General features: G+C 38.5%; 1 protein-coding gene across 1 annotated transcript in view; it reads left to right on the top strand.

Moving 5' to 3' along the window:
- The window catches only part of plxna4 (plexin A4), a 232,532-nt gene that overhangs the window by 81,607 nt on the left and 134,204 nt on the right, over positions 1-16,721 (top strand). The window lies entirely within an intron of this gene.

The following is a 16,721-nucleotide window of genomic DNA, read 5'->3' on the forward strand; positions in this document are numbered from 1 at the left end:
GTCTGGGCCTCCCTTCTGAAGCTGCTGCCCCCGCGACCCAACCCCGGATAGGCGGAAGAAAATGGATGGATGGATGTTTCCTCATCGAAGTTTAAGTTTGAAAGATTTGATATTGAAGCTTACAGCATTGCTGGCGTTGGTCACAACAGCGAGAGCTCAGACACTGGTGGCGTTAGATTTAAGTTATCTGCAAGTAGAAGACAATCACTCTAAAGTGATTTTTTTAAAATTATGAACTCACTAAAACAAGTAAGTTGGGCAAACGGATTCAGGAGATTCTTCTGGAGAGATACTCTAAACCAAAAATTTGTGTATTGGAACATTGTTTGAATATATTTGTCGCACTCAGGAACTGAGGATGTCAAGTAGATTGTTAATTTCGTACAAGACTTTTTCTGCGGTGTTTACATGCACTATAGCCAGATGGCTATGGACAGTGCTCATTAATGCAGGAATTGATGTGACTGYTTTTAAACCCCACTCTTACCGAGGAGCTTCTGTTTCAGCAGCATTTAACAGTGGCGTTTCACTGAAACAGATTTTGCGGACCGCAGATTGGACTTCAGCTAATACGTTTAAAAAGTTTTACTACCGAGAGTCCAGGGAAGGGACTAAGTTCTCGGACAGAATTTTGAGTTGTCATTTCAGATGATCGGAATTTTTCTTTYTTAAAATAAATTTTGTTGGAATGCATCTCCATTGAGGTTATGTGGTTGAATCCTGTGGAATAGTCCACACAAGCAGTGGGATTGTCATCAGCTTTGAACCTGCTGTTTACATCTCTGAGACGAAGGTGAACGTAAATGAAAAATAATGCTCCCTCATCCCAGCAGATGTGCAGGATGAGGGACATTATTTGAATTGTAGTGAGCCTGAGGCTCAGAGAACACCCACCACTTTTTTGAGTTAGATTTAGGGGTTTGCTGAGACCCTCCGTTTTTTTAAAACTTTGATGACAATCACACGTGGCGATGAAAAGTGAAGGAGGTCAGGCTAGGGATCCTACTTATGGGGTCGCTAGGCATCATGGGTAATTGCCACTTTGAATAAGAGACCTCGCTCTCACAATAACTCAAATGAAGCCGTTTACATCTCTGAGCCTCAGGTTCAATACAATTCAAAAAATGTCCCTCATCCTGCACATCTGCTGGGTTGAGGGAGCATTTTCCTGCAGTTTAATTTATTACTGGTGCAAGTGGCAACAAGTACTGCTGGCCGACAGCACTGTTGTCTGAACATTGATAACAAATTTGAATGTATTGCTGTCAGTGGAKCCTCCCTTTGGCAGTGTGTTAATTAAAGGAGAACATGCCAACCTTGAGAGAGGCTTGATAACACTCAGAAATGTTTGGTTTATGACTTCTAAAAGCCTGTGGAACTTGCATTGCAGTAGATGCATATTAATCTACACATAAACACTTGACAAACATGCAAACCCACATGTGTTGTATCAACTCTGTACATCGTAATTAGTCTGCCCCGTTTGTTTTATTTCCTCTGTTCATTTATGCACTAATGGATTCTGTTAATGAATGGTTCTTGCTCCACAACACCCCTCCATCACTCCACTTCCATCTTTCTATCGAAGCTCTTTATTATGTTTACACGGAGGCAGCATCAGTCATAAAAAGCTTCTCCGGTGCATTTATTCTAATCAGCTAGCTCATTACTGCATTTTATTACACTTTAGAAAGGCAACACTGAAGAGGRCATTTGTAGGATTTCTATGGTTTTGAATGTTTATCATACAATTCTGGTATTTTGTTTTTGTATTTTAATCACATTTTCACTCCAGTTCTTTATTTCCTATAGAAGCTTAGAAGAACATTAACAGTCAAGCTCAGGTTGAAACTAGTTTCAGGTTTTTCTCACTTGTAAAAATCTGCAGGAATCTAAGATATGTCATAATCTAGATAATCCAACCTAAACTGTATTGGCAATCACCAGCTGATGTAAATATCTCTGTGTGAATATGACTGCTTTCCAATGAATGTGTGTGTGTGTTTTTATTTTAAATTCTTAAGGCTTTTTGATTCAGTCAGTTTTACACTTGTGGTAAATCAAGATATACAGTGTATGTCTGAGTACATCACACTAAACCAGTTTAATTATGTGACAGTAAATGTATCAACAGGCCAAGGCAGTGATAGTCTTGTTTAATGAATCAATTTCTGTAGGTGGAATAAGGCTGATCCTTACATACAACTCAACCTAAAATAATAAACCCTATAACTGATAGATGAGAGGTTTTATTGAACACTATATTAGACAGTCAATCTATCTTTTAAGCCATAAGGATAAAGAGGCAAGATATGTTGTGGGACAGGATATAAATGTGTGACCTTCAGTAGGTTGTGTCTCAGTGTAATAATACCTATCTGAAACATCATGATATTGCCTTTGTCAAAAACAGGATGCTGGTAATTGGGTTATGTTGTCTTTTAACGGGAATGTGAGCTGCAGCAATGATTGGATAAGCAGGCCGCCTGTGTTATGTGTCAAAACGTGACCAGGTGTGTGTCGACACAAGGCATTAGAGGATGTCCCTCAATCTGATCACATCTGCTCTGTGAGATTTCTTCTTGTCATCCAATACCTTAAATCTGAGCCAGAATCAGCAAGAGTGAGATCACACAGTTCACAGTCATCGAGTAGCATGAATATCGTAGTGGTACGTCCGTATCTGTATCTGTGCACACTGCTGTGAATGCGCATGAATGGTGCATCTATATGTGCCAGATAGGAATCTTTACACTCTGACAGCCAATATAAATGCTTTTATGAGCATCGTTATCAGTCTTGTGGGAGTGTCGGACCCCTGGCCCCATATGGGTCAGATTGTTTCATCAGTGTGACAGCTCTACTTTTACTTGGAACATAAACAGTCAGAAATGTGGACTGTATTGCCTCATGTCTCAAAAGTTGCATAAACGTCTCATAACATTAAGGTAGGAAATCCAAGATCAGATGTTAAGAAAACACAAACTAATTTTCAGGTAGAGTAGTTATAACACACCTTACTGTTGTACCAGTAATATTTTATTCAAATCACTCATTAAAGAGGAAATAGTTGTCTTGCATTTTAGACTTATAGGAGCTGATGTCACTCATAGTGAGTCACACATGATTGTATCAGGCAAGCTAAAGATCTGGTTGAACATACTTATTGTCAGGAGAAAGATAAAAATAGTGGTCTTGTAGCAGTTTCTAAAACACTTGAGAGAGCATAGTCATTGAGGTCACTTTACTCATTTTATTAGAGTCAGATAGCTTACTGTCATCCTCTTTAAGTGGAAAGGCGACCATTCCAGTCCTCAATATATTGTGCCTAAAAACAGGTTTTTAAAAGAAAAAAAAAGCAGTCTGTGAGGGCTAGAAAATGTCAAAATTACAGCAAGATTTTGCGTCTAACAGCACATTTTTTTTTATTTAGAGAGTAACCCGTTTTTACAACCTTCAATTAAAGCTTGTGTCTCTAAAATGTCATTTTAGTTTGATTTAATTTTGTAAATAAAAAACTTGTTCTTTTTTTATTTAATTCTTCAACAAAATGCAAATTTTGTAGTCCAAAGTAGCTACTAAGTCGTACAGACTTTATTAATTATGAATATCTCCTACCAAGACATTTCTAGTTAATTGGTGTGGAAGGGGGGCATGAGGGCATGATGGATGTGAAGAAGAGGAGCAAAGCATACAAAATACAAAGGCAAGATTTGGAGGGATAAAGATGGAAAGGAAGAGAGATTTTTTTTATTTATTTTTTATTTTTGAAAGAAAAAAGAAAGAGAAAAAAAAGGAAAGGAAGGGAGATTTTAAGAGAGAAAACAAAATAAAGGAGGGGARGTTAACACAGCTTGGAGAATGGAAGTGAAAGGATAGGACAGGAAAGCCAAGTCTGTTTATGCTGAAGGACAAATATGTCAGAGTAAAAAAGGAAGTAGGACTTAACCCTTATCTTTTAGTCTCACCTTCTGAAGTCCCTCAGGGCTGGTGTTGGACTGCAGGTGGACTTCCCTCCCACTCTTCCTCTCCTCTCCTCCGTAGTCCTCACCGTGTCGCACCATTTCTTGTTGCCATAGTAACACCGGGCGGAACTGAGAGGGAGAAAGAGGGAGATGTTCCGATAGAGAGAGAGAGGAAGAGAAGGGAGTCCAGAGGGATCCACTCTCCCATTTCTGTAATCTACAGGGAGGAAGGTGTCGCCCTCAGGTCCACCTCTGTGTAAAAATAGATTTAGCAGATTGTTTTCTCTCAGCAAGCACATGTTTTGGATCTGCATGCCGTCATCTATCTGATCAGTTTGGTTTTTGCTTCTTTATTTTTTCCCCCTTTGATTTGCATGATTGTTTTGGCTTCACAGTGTGGCACATCAAAGGAATTTAAAATGCACAGACATACAAAATGTTGAGATAGTTTTGTCTGGRACAGTGAATGTCATATAAAGGTCCCCTCGTGGTAGTGCATACACTCTGTGTTGCATTTATCTTCTACCAGGTGCAGCGCTTTGCATTCATTTGGAATGCAAGACAGTAGGCAGAGTCCTTTTACTGCAGGAGTGTAGTTATGTAGTCAGTATGAACCAACAATACAGGGTTTTTTTTTGACACAAGATGTTTTTACTTTTTTGTTAGAATAATGTTGCTAAACAATATTCTTTGAATGTTTTTGTTTTTTTAAAGTGTCATATGTTGAGCCAAAGTTCAAGGAAACTCCCAAATGCCTTCAGAAATCTTGAGGATGACCACATTAAATATGACATAAATTTCTTAAAAGTGAAATCTAAATAAATGAGGTGTCACTCACAGTAATGTTAAAACACCTAAAATGAGTAAATTTTTTTTGTATTTTATTTTTAAGAGAATCTCATAAATTTGTATTTATATATAATAAATATGGTCAAATAAATTATCTGTTATTGCTCTCATAATTATATCCTAAATATTTCAGATTTAACAAAGCAAACAAAGATAATAATGCATTTTTATTCTTTTATCTGAGCTCATGAACCTTGGACCTCATTAGTGAGCCCTCTGGCCAGAAGCGAAATTTCGTCMGACAAATATGTCATTGCCTTTCATCCCAGGCCTATTCTTCTCAGCGATCAGACCCGTGGTCAATAACACAGTAATTATAGAGCAAAAGTGTGTGTTCATGCTCATGTGGAAAGATGGAAGGCAGACAAATGTATACGAGTACACATACACAGAATAAGAATTAACCCTGTGAAGTGAGGGGGATAATTCCATGGTAATTAGTGTTCTGTGTAATCAGTTTTTATTTTCCTGTGACGCTGTTAGGCGCAACAGACAAAACAAAAGGAGACTTGCGTGCATTTCTCCCTCACTCGCCCTCTAATTACAAACATATCCAATTAATTACACACAAGTTCTACTTTCATCTGTGAGTACAGAGCGAGAGGACAAGATGAGAATAAGGAGCAGTCAGGCAGGAGCAATAGCACACATTAATACACAAGGCAAAAAAAATTAGTCACACATGGCGTACAGGTTATAAATGCACACCTGAGTCATTGAGCACATGTTAGCCATTTGTGATTCGACTGATGACTTTTAACAGTTGTGCAGGGATTTGAGCATGTTTGGATGTCTCTCTGTGTACACTCAGAAAAGACTGAGGAAAGAAGGAAATGTTTGTTTCCCTTTAAAAGGTGTGTGCTAAGGGAGTCCCATAGCTTGTGTCCTATTTGTAGCTGGGGATTAATGCACACCTGCTGCTTGAAATCAAACAATTTAGCTGCAGTGCTTTTAGTATCATTGTGTTCATATTTATCCTTATACACATTAAATTTACTGTTGAATTTTGTTAGAAAAAAACTGTTCACAGAAGAAGAAATCTTACATAGGAACAGATTTTTTTTATTATTATTTGTAAATGCGGTTTCCATTCACGTTTTGGTGTCTCACCTATTGCTTGGGTGTAGATGTTTTTGCTTTAACTTCATATAAAACATTGCTTCCACTTGATTCAGCACATTTTAAAGTGGGGTCATACAGTAGAAACAAATGAAATTCCTTCTACTTCATGATTATGTTTTATGTCTTTCTTCACACCATTTATTTTTACACCTCTTGTCATATATCATCTTAAAAACACAATTYATTGTGTGACAGTTTCCATTTCTCATGAATACTAGCTTCAGTTTTTTACTGTCCACTTCTACCATTCCTCTGCATTGAGTCTCTGTCCTCCTTCACATCCTTCCTCTGTAAGGGGCATTTGCCTTCTTTCCTAATTGGAGAAAGTGAATGCCTCTGGGCCTTTCATTTTTCAATTACACAMAATGCGGAGCGTGAGGAGACCAGGGAGGCAGTATATAGACAAATAGAAAGAGTGCTAGGTGCCTTCTGGTCTTTGCGTGTTCCCTTGGGAAGACTGTTCAGGTAAAGCAGCACAGTTTGTTCTTCTTTAGTGGCTGTGGCTGAGTGGAATGTAGCCWGGTCTGTACCAATAAGGCCTGAGCACAGAAGAAACAAAGAATAAAAGGAGATCAAAACAACGTCTTTGATTGCACATACCAAAGTTGGACAACGTAAAGTACACAACATTGCAACATGAGAGAAATCAAAGGGTTATTATAATGTTGACAGGAAATATTGTGTATTAAAAAGAGGAAAACATTGGATTGACTTGTTTCATCCACTTTTAATATGATGATAAAGAGGCTTGTTTGACTGACATGGGAGCCTTGTTGTCAACTAAGGTCATTTAGTGTGTGCATGAGAAAGAATGAGTCGACCAGACAAAGCTCAAGTCAAGCTGTAGTGAGAGTAATGGTTCCATGGTAAAATCTTCAGGTCAGAGGACTGGGCTGAGCTCAACTCTGAYGGCATTTCTGCCCTGAGGACAAGTATCTTAAGCTGTGAAATGGTTCTCAGTTTCACCCTCTCAATGCCAAAACYACCGTGAAGTGGACTTCAGCCTGTATCAATGAATCCTCTTCATGGGCTTTCTTTTTTTTYYYYTTTTTTTTTGTCAATAACCCATTCAATACCATGGCTGTGTGCATTCACATCAGTAGCATTCTTCTGCGGGTCTGGTTCCTCCTTTTTATGAAACTCTTCATCACTGACACACAGATCATCAGTTCAAGGTTATTTGTGTTTTTCCCCTTTGGTTGATTAGCCATGCATTCCTCCCGAGTGTGCATGTGTGTGTGAATATCAATGTGGAAACCCAAAGAGTCATTGTAATCCTGCTTGAGTTTTGACCACCCTCCTGACCCCCTGTGATGACTGTCAGGTCCTTTGTGTAAGTGAGGGGACTCGAGCAGATGCCCTGCTGAAGCAGTTCTGTTTTTTATTTATTTGTTTTGTTGTTGTTTTTTTGTGTGGGGTTTTGTGGATTCTTACTTTTTCATTAGTTTAAATCAAATGTGCAGATTTTTGACACAGACACTAACAMAACCTTGTTCTTGAAACTAGACTAAAGGTTCTTGCCTCTTTCACCATTCCCATTGTCTTTTCCTTTCCAATGRCAGAGCATTAGCTTTTGTCCGTTTTACTCCATTGACAGTAGCCTTGTATTTTAAAGCTGTTAGTAATCATGTGCCTTGGTTGCTTTGTCAGGCATGTTAAAACCAGCTTGTGTTGTCTATATATACTGTTATTTACAGCAGTGTAGCAAACATTAGGGTTAGGGTTGGTTGAATTTTCTGAAGTAAAGTTGCTTCAAACTAAACCTTTTTTAGTTTTGATATTTCTGGATTTAACTCATTGGTAACATATCAGGAATACTGGTAATATGTGTCATATTTTGTAGTAATTGYAGTTCCTTAAATTCACTATTAATTCACACGTGTCCTTTCTGAATAATCAGGGTGAATTCTAAAGGGGCTTTGGGGTTAAGCTCAGAAAACCCTGAATTATTCTTTTGTTCATGGGGAAACACACTTAGGAACATTTTCTTGTACATGCAACCACATATTCCCATCACTGTCTGTTTCTGTCTCCTTCACCTTTTCTCATTCCCCTCACATCAGTGCCATGTCTCACTCTATTTTCCATACACAATGGCTACACTGTATCGCAACTATTCCTGAACCCTTGCAGTCATAGCTTGTCCCAAGGCCAAGTCTCTGACACAGTTGGCTGGGGCAGAAGAAAAATAAATAAATAWAACCTGTCCCAGCCTCATTAAAATGGTAAAGAGCTGGAGCAGGACAGGAAAGCTAATCCYTCTAGTAGTTCCCTTCTTGAGCCCTCATCTTCTGGCCTAAAACCCAGAAACATGTACACACATTCCACATCACAAGAAGCTCAGGCRTTTGCTAAAACACACAGCCTGTGGAAGATGTGCAACAACAAGGCTCAAATGGGACCATTTAAGGGGCTAGAACTGAAGGAGATAATTGTGGGCTGGATGTTGCATTGATTAACTTTTTAAAGTGCTTTAGGAAAACRTGAATGTTAAATAAATCATAGTCATGACTGTGATTTACTTGCAAAACCTTTTGTTTTTCAAAATAAATTTTRGACGATAGAGGGGTCAAAATTACAACCAGTATAAAGGTGAACATCTTCAGTACTGTTTGACTGAAATAAATTGTAGCAGCAAAGCCAATGTTACCAACAACCTTTCAAACTAAGAACATTTGGGACAAATCTTGCAAGACTGGCTAAAACAAAGAATTGYTAATTTCCCTAAAGATTAATACAACTTGAGTACTGACAGTAATAATCGCTTTTACTATTACTACCTAATGTCAGCTTCCAAAAATGCTGTATCATAATGTATTTTGCAGTTTAAATTGCATTTATTGATTGTGTTTTAGGGACAAAAACRTCAGCAACTTGAAACGTATCTGAATGATTACACAGTATTACATACACTGGCTTTACTGAGTACGCAGTGTTCGGTCCCTTTACACGCCCATAAAATGTAGCTGAATTAGAAAAAATGGGGAATTTTGTCAGTGTGCTTACTCAGCTGGTCMTGTGCAACAGTTAATAAAATCCGGCTTTCACCTTGGATAGAAATCGGAGTGGTTCGAAGGGAGAAGAGGAAACGGGTGAGTGAACCCATCTGTCTTTGTCCAAAGTTAAAGATCTGAGGCWGTAGATTCCTTCAGACAAGGGTGGGCTGGCTTTCATTTAGTACTTTATCTACTTTATGAGGACCTGATGACAATGAAGTGTTTGGAATATGCTAATGTGTTGTTCGGTGAAGATGTATGCATATGAAGTGTTGGATTTCTGCTCAAGCATTTTCTAGAGGCCATGATCATAAAAATCCCTGTCATAAATATGTTCTGATGCCACCTTCTCAGTGTAACTATAAATAATCAGCAAATCTCATAACATGATTCATATGCAATGGAAACAACTAGTTTTTAATCAATTTTTCCCATACTTTGCAGAAGTCTGCTTTCCAGGTTTGCATAATCTTGTGGATTTATTTTCATAATTACTAGTGGGCACATCACTGTGGCTTAAAGGTGCTGGTAACAATAAGCTTTTCACTGGGGCTGACTAATTACCTGTTTTGTGGAYGGCTTCAGGGATATGTCCTGATGCATCTCAGTAATCCAGGTAAAAAATCAAAAAGAAAAAATTGTGTAGTTGTTCTGGACGGGTTCTTCTCTAATGAAACGTTTCGTCTCTTCTCCAAGAGACTTCTTCAGTCTGAGAGTTTCAGGCAAAATTCAGGCTTTTAAGCCCTGCCTCCCTGTGACTGATACTCACATCACATGGCTATCGTTGACACCTAATTAACACTTATTGTTAACAGGGGGTGGAGTGATACTGSMAATGGCCGCGCTGTAGGAGGGAAACAACTGAAAACGGAGGCCTCCACCTCTGTTTAATGATGGACGGCCTTTCTTCACAAAAATGGCTTCTTTTACTCCTCTCTCAAACCAACATTCCTCTCTATCAAGAATGAGAACATCCTCATCTCTGAAAGAGTGACCGCTGGCCTGTAAATGAGTGAAAACAGCAGAGTTCTGGCCATTAGAYGTAGCTCGTCTGTGTTGGGACATTCTTTTGAACAGTGGCTGCTTTGTTTCACTGATGTATAACTGAACGCWGTCCTCCTGGCACTTAACAGCATATACAACATTGCTCTGTTTGTGCCGGGGCACCGGATCTTTGGGGTGAACCAGCCTTTGCCGTAATGTGTTTTGGGGTTTGAAAGCCACTGGGACATCATGTTTAGAAAATAAACGTCTCAGTTTCTCCGAAACACCCGCAACATATGGAATAACCACTGGTTTGGGTCTGGGTTTGGGGTCTTCATTTTCACCTGAAGGTTGCATGGAATCCTGTCTGTGTTTCCTGTCTGCTTTCAGGAAAGCCCAGTCAGGATAACCACACTGCTCCAGGGCCTGTYGTGTGTGTGATTTCTCTTTCTCCCTGGCTCCTGGGTTTGTAGGGACACTGTCTGCTCTGTGGTACAGAGTCCTGATCATTCCTAACTAGTGTTCCAGTGGGTGGTGGGAGTCAAAAYGCAAATATTGGTCTGTGTGGGTGGGCTTACGATATACGCCAGTTTCCAACCGTCCTTCATCCGAAACCGAGACATCGCAATCCAGGAACGCCAACCTGCCATTTTTTTACATCCTCTTGTGTGAACTTAATATATTCATCCACAGAGTTGATGTGATCAGTGAAATGTTGGACTTCCTGGGCTTTAATTTTAACCCAGGTGTCGTCAACATATCTGAACCAATGGCTCGGTGGCACCCCTGAAAAGGACATCAAGGCTCACTTTTCCACTTCTTCCATGTACAGGTTTGCAACAATAGGAGAAACTGGGGATCCCATGGCACACCCAAGTTTCTGAGTTTCTGCCTATAATATGCCCCCCCCCGTACGTGAAGTAGGTTGACTCCAGGCACAGTTTGAGGAGTTGTCCCCCTCCTACAGCGCGGCCATTGCCAGTATCACTCCACCCATGTTAACAATARGTGTTAATTAGGTGTCAACGATAGCCATGTGATGTGAGTATCAGTCACACGGAGGCAGGGCTTAAAAGCCTGAATTTTGCCTGAAACTCTCAGACTGAAGAAGTCTCTTGGAGAAGAGACGAAACRTTKCATTAGAGAAGAACCCGTGCAGAGGACCTTCAGGGATATGTTTTGTCTCGTGATTTTATATGAATTAAAGTATCAATGTATAAGTTTATGTCTGCAAATGTAGAATTATGTTGATTTTGACAAATCCTATGAAGATCATTAACTAGAAGACTGTTCATTTACTGTACTGGCTTTTATGTTTGCCTCAGAATATCTCTAAATCTGTACATAAAGGATGTGGACAGACAAAACTGAAACACATTGAGAACTAAAAGAACTACACACTTTAAGATTTAATTATCAAAATTTACATAATGTACAGTATGTGTAAAAAAAGAGCATTCATTATTTATCCCATTTCTTGGTGGGATTTGATAGCTCTCGCCAAAGACTAAAAACACTAAACATGATTCATTTTCAGAAAAGGATTATTGCTAATTTCTTTTTTCTTGCCAAATTGTTTATGTTGAGCTTTTTGTAGCAGGATTACAGCAGCATTTTTGATTTTCATTCAGTGTCAGTATTTTAATACATTTTGTACTTTGAAGTGATGTGATTTTTTTATGATAATTACTGAGAACTTGTTTTTACTTTTACTATCAATTTTACTGAAAACTTTACTGCAGCATACAGGGGTTGTATTTTAACATTTTCATATTCAGGCTCAAGTATGCATAGCTTTGTGTCTGCTGATAGTAATCCAAGCCACAGATATGAGGCAGTGGTGCTGGATGACAGCAGTGAGATTAAAGGGTGCAAGAGTGTTGAGTAGAGCCATAAGACTGGCAGGTCCATAAATATCACATGCAGGGATACCCCTAACAGYTCAGACTATCATCAAACTGCCCCATCATTGGCGATAGACCTACTACTTTCAGATTTGTAGGTGACAAAGGAGACTGCAGAGTTATGCTAAAGGGGGAGTAAAAATTCACCCTCATGCTGCATAATATAAAAGTCAGTTTACAGAACTRAGGCGAACTTGGTACATGTATACTGTATATTTCATTTGTTTTTGTGCAAAAAAAAGAAGAAAAAGATTAACATTGCTAATAGATCTGAAAAAGTCAAACCATTCAATTACATATAGCCTCTGAAGGAAATTTTGTGAATTTTGGATACATTTTTATATTTTACACTTTGTGATCAATTARAGTCATTTACTAAAACAGGGAGAGAATCAGTATGTTTCTATGCAATGCATCCCTTCTCAGCAGGATTAACAAAGATTTTTTGACCAAAAAAAGAAAAATAAATAAATAAAATGATTTTTTGACATATTAATATAACAGTGCTGATATAAAAGGTACTGCCCACAGGGTTTTGACCAGGATGTTTGGGTTTTGTTAGACTTAACAAAACCCAAACAACAAAAAGGAAAAAACAACAACAACAAAACAACAACAAAAACAACAACATTTGTTAAGACTTAAGACTTTGGGGAGACTATAACATAGCCAGCAGCATTTGGGAGGTCATTGTTTTGGTTCTGATAAGACTCAGGGCCATATACACAAACAGTGGCTCTGCAATGAGTTGGAGTTTTTTAGAGCTGAAGAATAAATCTTTTTGATCCTTCTTCACAATTATTCTGGATTCCAAATTTTGATCATGTTTTTTACCTCTCAAAGGGCAGTGCTTACTGGCTTCCACTCACAAAACATTAACACATAGACACATACATTATAAATRCACTCAATGATGCAGATGTAGTTGTTCTGGTAACCAAACCCTGCTCTTGTGTGTCTTAAGTAAAAAGACAGTCACGTAGTTACTGCCAGATACTAACCCACTGACACAGTCCCCTCATTTCCACAGCACCACGTACGCACAAACCACAGAGGAGTGAATGCATATATACACACATTGCAGCAAAGCTATAAAGAGCTGCAGGGGCTTCTGTAATTAAACCTGTGTTGCTCTTTGTAAGCTTTCAATGCATATATGTACTCAGAAAGCCACACTCACACTAGGCCCTGTTTTCGGTTGCGTTTAAATCTTGTGCGTTCTTTCTCTTAAGGCTGACTAGAATTCAGAGTGCTTTGTTGAGATCAGTGTTTCCTCTCTGACTTAGTTACACCACAAACATCTTCTGGTTTATTATGCCGCTAGAGCTGTTCAGCTTTGAAAGATAAAACAAAGATAAGAATATATTTTGCAGATTTGTTGAGCTGTTTGATAGAGGAGAGTGTGTATTTTTGAATAAAWGTGAGTTTACGATCAAGGAAATGCCATTTTTACCTTCTTCTCTCTACTGTTATTAATCATGTTGGAAGTGTTTTGTGTTTTTGTTACTGTTTACTTCTATCTACACAAAACAGACATAATCCTGTTTCTACTTGGTGCTCAAGTTACAGTTTACCCTACACACAACTTTTTTGTGTGTATGTTGGATATGAAATGTTGCCTTTGTGTTTTTCTTCAGTGTGTCCATGTGAGTGTATTGGTGCATCCCCAGTGTGGTGTGCTTTCAGCTCTGAGTGGGCGTTTCACAGACAGCCAAGAGACCAACAGGGAAATTTCCCATCAGCGCATTGCAGCGCAGGTTAACCACTAAAGGCTCTGAAATCCATAGCACAGCATWGCACAGCCTTCTTTCTGCATCTCTCCATCCCTCCACTTCCACTCGCATCCTCTGCAATTTTCTCATTCTCCGTTCCCCTCAACCTCGCATCCATTCTTTCTCTGTCTCCCCAGATGAATCAGAGCAGAGATGAAAAGCTTTCAGGAATGCTGGCAGACAGACAGTACTTTACAGTAATCTAACCTGGCGAAGATGAAAGCCAGCTGGGATGCTGGGAATAGAGTGAGGAGGAGAAAGGTGAGGGAACAGAACGACAGGATGCAGTTTAGGGAAAGAAAGGGGTAGAAGGGACAGAAAGGCACGAAGAAAGGGCAAAAAGTGAGTGAAATGGGGACTGTGAAAAGAGGGGAAGCAGATCTGAACATGTAGATGGAGAAATCAGACAGGCTTCAACTCATGGCCTTTTAAATCTTAAAACACATTTGTACTTCTTGACTTTTAGCACAGCATGAGAGTTGATGTCTACTTTGAATAATTTTATTTTAGGTCATATATACCATTTTTGTTTTGTTTGTGGTCACTTGTGTCCACTAATTGTATTGTGTGCAACATTTTGGCCAATGACAGTAGATTTTTTAATGCGCTATTTAAGTAAATTGGGTTTGATTTGGCAAAAAATAAACATTTTGTGTTGCATAATGAAAAGATGAGGTGCAGACTAAACCTAACTAAAAGTAAACTTAAGAAAAAGACATCAAAAGCATTTTCTACTAAGGTCAACCAAAGTTGACCTTCCATGTATCAATTCWAGTATAACCTCTAACTAATTTACCATTTACACATATTGTATTTCGTAAGGATTTTTTTTAAATACTTTTTTTTACCAGCAACCTGTTATATAGTCCCACTCAGGAATGAATGGCATGTTTCAATTTTATTTTTAAGAGGATGATTTCACTAAAAGTTCATTTGGCTTCCTGTTCAGTATATGACTAAGGCAGGTAGTGACAGGCAATGTAAAATGAAAGTGAAACACTAAAGGTGGAAATTAAGTGAAAACGGACCATGAAAATTGCCTGTTACTTTTGGCATTGTAATTACTGTAAGTCGCTGTCATTTAGTGAGGCTGACACATGGTGTAATTGTGGCTGTCATACAGATGTCAAAAGACCAACACAAACCTGTGCTGTTGAAATTTCAGCTCCTCCGCAGTGGAACAAACTCAATTGCAACACTGCTCACTGAACACTGAAGTAGCATCAAGTATACCACTGTTGTCACTTGAAATGGTTTTGGCATTTGGAGGGGGAGCTGCTCTTGTGTGGATGTGCTCGTTCTTTGAATCATAATGTAGGCGAGGGAGACCTGTCTCTGCTGTGACAAATCCTACCTCATGCACCTTGTACTTCCTGTGCAAAATGAGAGAAGCGCACCACACCGAATCGCATTCCAACCTAATTGAAATTTTGAGGTATAAGAGGATTTCTGTGCAATGCAAGCTGACAGGACCCATTCACCAAATATCCTCTTAGATTCTTCTCTCACGCTGTCTCTCCCTGGGAAAGAATTAACTTTCATCTGTCTCCAAGTTTTAGTGCAGCTTACAGCCATCTTTAACATTCTGCAGGTGATGTGTCTCAGTTCCTCTCTGTCTTCTTTTTGTCTTTTTTTCTTACATTTRTGCTTCCTCTGTGTTCAGAGTGACACTTAGATTGCCCATTTTCTCATCATATTTTGGTATCCCTCATCCCAAGAGMAGAAACATTTAGAAGAGGAAGACATGACGTTATTACAAGACTGGAAAATGAAAATGGGGAGAAAATTTGCAATGTAACATAAAGAGGGATGAGGAATGAGGCAAAAGTGGTGGAAATTTATTAGATAATTTATGTTTGTAGATATGATTAGAAGCCAAATAAAGACGATGTTTTTACTTGTGTCTGTGTTCATGAACTATGATTCACTATGGCTGTTACAACTAGCTGACTGTGATGAGTTGGCTATAATGCAGTTTTACAGATATTGACGTACATTTTGGTGTTGTAGTTGCAGAGACTGATCACATATTCTGAGTGTTAACAGATTGTGCTAAAACTTTGTTTAAAATATATTCATTAACTATATGTAGTCAGGCAAAGGACTGCAATTTTAACTCTGGCATGAAAGGTGGCGGGCTATGCATCTCTTTATGCAATGCCTCTTATATCATCAGTGTTTTGTCTCATTTAGTGTCAACAAAGTCTTATGTTTTATTATGATGCTGAACTTAATCTCTCAAAATGTTCATAATGTTTCACAGTGCATTAGCTAATTTGTTTGCTTCCATTATGAATGTCCGTGTAATTACCTTTAGGCTCACGCCTCCAAGTGCAAACAATAGTTAGGAAGGTGTTCGTTTTTTTAGTTTTTTATCTTTTACTCTTGTTTTTGAAGCAGTCATCCTGAAACAACACACTCATTTATTTACTGGGTTAAGTTGTTTGACTCCCACTGTGAAGCCTCCATTATCATGCAGAATACCCTGCTTTTATGCTATCGCATAATGCATGGGCGTGAAATTCTAATGTGCTCCCTTGATAAATTGGAGCTAATTTTAGAAAAACTCCCGCAGAGCTAGTGAAGGGGAGGTGAAGCAGTTGGGATCTTTTCACTGGTATAAAAAAAKGGGATGTGYTAAAAATAAATAAATCAGAAAACAAATTTTTCCTTGAGAGTGCATGACTGTGTCAGCAATCCTTTTCCYGATTCACTGAATTCTAAACAGCACAACAGATAAAATATATTACAGATCTCCAACCAATTATCACACCATCCAATAACACTGCATAATTAATTTACACTTGATATATTTTTAGKTTTTGTAACTTCAGAAACAAGTTGGCTTTGTTTTAAATGAAACATGTGAGCAAGAAATAAAAACAAAAGTTTTCATTTAGTGACTTTTTTTTGTTTGGAACAAAAAAAATGACAGATTTTTGAAAACAATAAATTCTTTCATACAGTGAAGTTTTTCATTGTGACAATGCCACAAGGTTCAAAGTCATCTTTATTCTAAGACCTGTGACATGGTTGCATGAACATATCAGTCTGAATTAATCTCACTTGCTGCAGAGCGAATGGCTGTGGGATGATTTTGTGCTTGGCCATCCAAAAAGCTGTCAACAT

The sequence above is a fragment of the Austrofundulus limnaeus genome, unplaced genomic scaffold (genome assembly GCF_001266775.1).
Source record: "Austrofundulus limnaeus strain Quisiro unplaced genomic scaffold, Austrofundulus_limnaeus-1.0 Scaffold26, whole genome shotgun sequence".
Classification (NCBI taxonomy): domain Eukaryota; kingdom Metazoa; phylum Chordata; class Actinopteri; order Cyprinodontiformes; family Rivulidae; genus Austrofundulus; species Austrofundulus limnaeus.